We start from the raw sequence: 2,958 nt of genomic DNA on the forward strand, positions 1-2,958 counted from the left end.
GGGAGGTCCATCTTTTTAAAACATTTGCACGCCACAATTTCAGCAGTAAAGGATTATAGTCGTTGACTCGAACTTCTTTTTCATTTCGTTTGAGATAATATTATTGCTAAGTATGAAGAGATCTAACTGCATTTAGGAAGTGAGATTAATCAATGTATATGTATAACAGTGAATATATCAGTTTTAAACTACGCGTTGTGTCTATTGAAACATGGTGCTAAGGATTATTTTTGGTTATAAACGCCCACCTCGTATAAACGCCTACTTCATTTAAACGCCTGGCAAACGGGTCTCTATAAGAAATAAATGCCTAGGCGTTTCCACGAGGAAATACGGTAGATAAATAAATACTTGCACTATACGGTACATGATTTAATAAATTTAATAAATAAATTAATAAATACTAATCTTAATACAGTATAATAATTAATTTTACTTCCTAAGCAGTTGTACTACAGCTACAGCAGTGAATGCATCCAGTCCAGTGGTTGGTTCATCAAGGAACAATACTTGTGGTTCTATTATCAGCTCCATACCAATGTTAGTCCTCTTCCTCTCTCCTCCACTGACACCACAAATGAACTCAGTACCAGACATTGCACGTGTATACACGATACACGAGTATTTAGACGAAAAACAGGTCTTCTAGTACATACAAGTATATACATGAACCAAAAATAAGTAGAAGGAGTTTAAGGAGACGATTTTCATGTATTTATATTAACTATTAATAATTAAAGGGTGTGTCCACGTAGCAGTCAAAATGGCAGTTAGTTTCCTTAACCACGGATCTTTGATGGTCTTTTTAGTCCTTCTAGCAATAGCAGATGATAAAAACAGCAATAGAAAAGGTGATGAAGACATTAGCCTTTCAATGATTCAACATTTAAGTACAGGATACATGAAAAGTAAACGAAAAATTACCAAAATATAGATGAATTTGGGAAGCAATAAGTAAATGTACATACACGAAAATTTGCCAATAAATACAAGTACATACACGACCTGCTTTTTTCAAAATACAAGTAAATACAAGTACACGAAAATTCCAGTAGACGTGCAATGTCTGCTCAGTACCAACCTGTATACATGTACATGTGGAGTTTACAATAAATACTGTACAAGATGATTTATTGGTGAGAGTAATATTTGGCGAATTTTCCTGTAAAAAGTTATTGGCGGATTTTATATTGGCGATTTCTTTATAGAACTGCAAAATGCCAATATTAATTCCTCGCCAATAAATCATCTTGTACAGTACATGTACATTGAATAATGACATTTAACTTATGTATTGTAGCATGGTCTGTAAACATGACATTGCAGAGCCTGAAATTACAGTCGGACATCAGACATTTTCCGACCATTTTGCTTAATTGTCCGACCAACTGCCGTGTTGTTCTACCATTTTGTCTGAACATTAGTAAACAACACAAAATTTTTATTAGTATTATTACTAAATTAATGGTTATGCTTTTGTAAGTTTCTTTAAATTACAAAAAAATTTTGAATTAAACACTAACTAACAAGCACACACATTGAGATATAAAAAGGATAAATGAACGTGTCCGATCATTTCATTCAAATGTCAGGCCAAAATAGGCTGCGTTCGGACATAGTGTCAGAACACTGTTTAAATGTAATTTCAGGCTCTGCATTGATTTTCAAGATGCATAATTTTAACATGCTATAACCAATAATTTTGTACATCTAAACTTTAGTAGCATCTATTGCAATTCGTGGCTTTTATAGCAAATTTTGTGGTAAAACACTTAATCATTTAGAAATCTTCTTTCTCTCTCTGTCTCTTCTTTCTCTCTCTGTCTCTTCTTTCTCTTTTCATTACTTTAGTATCAGCACATCCACTTAGTCCTAGCTCTCCGATAACTTTTTCTAGTCGTCTCTTCTTCGCCCACTTCATGCTGTTCGGTAGCCTCAGAGCAGCTGAGAAGTACAAGTTCTCATGGACAGAGAGAGTACCCATGATGACATCATCCTTTAAAGAGAATGTAAATTATAAAAATATACAATGATGAATATAATTAAGAATGATTAAAATATAAGGACACCTCTATAATTAGGACAGGTACATTGCTTCCCTCAAAGTATGCTAAGTGATCTAAACAGCACAAGCTGACAAGCACTATCATTATAGTACATGGCTACTTTTAAAATTTATAAAAAATTTAATTATGATCGGAATTGGCTCAAACTTTCTACACAACATAAGAACATGTATACGTAACAGAGAAATTATTAAAATAAAGATTCACTCCTTTTTATTTTTTGGCAAAATTTACAGGGACTTTGGCCTGATTTTTGAGTAACTTTAAAATTTTGTAAAAAATTAATTTTGATTAGAATCAACTCAAATTTCTACACAACATTAAAACTTGTGAAGGAACTATATAGAATGGAGAATTCTCTCTCTTTTTAATGTTGGAAAAATTTGTGGCCCATTACTCATTTAATTAAACAATTTTAATGAAACTACATGTACATGTATATACAGTATCATGTGATGGTCATGTGACTAAGGTGTACCTGTACAACGTATCCACTCATACACTTGAAGTATTTTGCTTGTGGCCGTCCATTAACTAACACAATACCAGTTAGACCACCTTTTGACTTCCTGTCAGCTAGTACATTGAACAGACTGTAGAGAGAGGGGGAAGGAAGAAAAGGAGAGAGAGGAAAGTTTAATTATTTAAGCTATTGAGTAACTAAAAAATATGAACAAAGTATACCATATACCATGTTTATAGGAGTTAAAGGGATACTGGTGCAGTTTACAGAAGAACTTTAGTATACGGAAAGTTTATAAACAAAAAAAAAGCTGCAGGTTTGTATCTTGTAATATACATGTGTATAGCAGCAGTTTATGCTCTGATTCTTGCTTCTTGAGCTCTGATACTTCAACAAACGATGCCTTATGTTTATCTCTACCAAACTAAA

The 2,958-nt window shown here is 33.0% G+C and overlaps 1 long non-coding RNA gene across 1 annotated transcript; it reads right to left on the bottom strand.

The window, feature by feature from the left end:
* Positions 1 to 624: 624 nt before the first annotated feature.
* LOC109589776 (uncharacterized) lies at positions 625 to 2,770 on the bottom strand. The gene is made up of 3 exons (XR_002188919.1): positions 2,545 to 2,770; positions 1,847 to 1,996; positions 625 to 1,081 (listed from the first exon to the last, which is right to left on the bottom strand). It is a non-coding gene; the product is annotated as an uncharacterized LOC109589776 (long non-coding RNA).
* Between the last annotated feature and the right edge of the window lie 188 nt (positions 2,771 to 2,958).

Source organism: Amphimedon queenslandica, unplaced genomic scaffold, assembly GCF_000090795.2.
Source record: "Amphimedon queenslandica unplaced genomic scaffold, v1.1 AMPQUscaffold_10905, whole genome shotgun sequence".
Taxonomy (NCBI): domain Eukaryota; kingdom Metazoa; phylum Porifera; class Demospongiae; order Haplosclerida; family Niphatidae; genus Amphimedon; species Amphimedon queenslandica.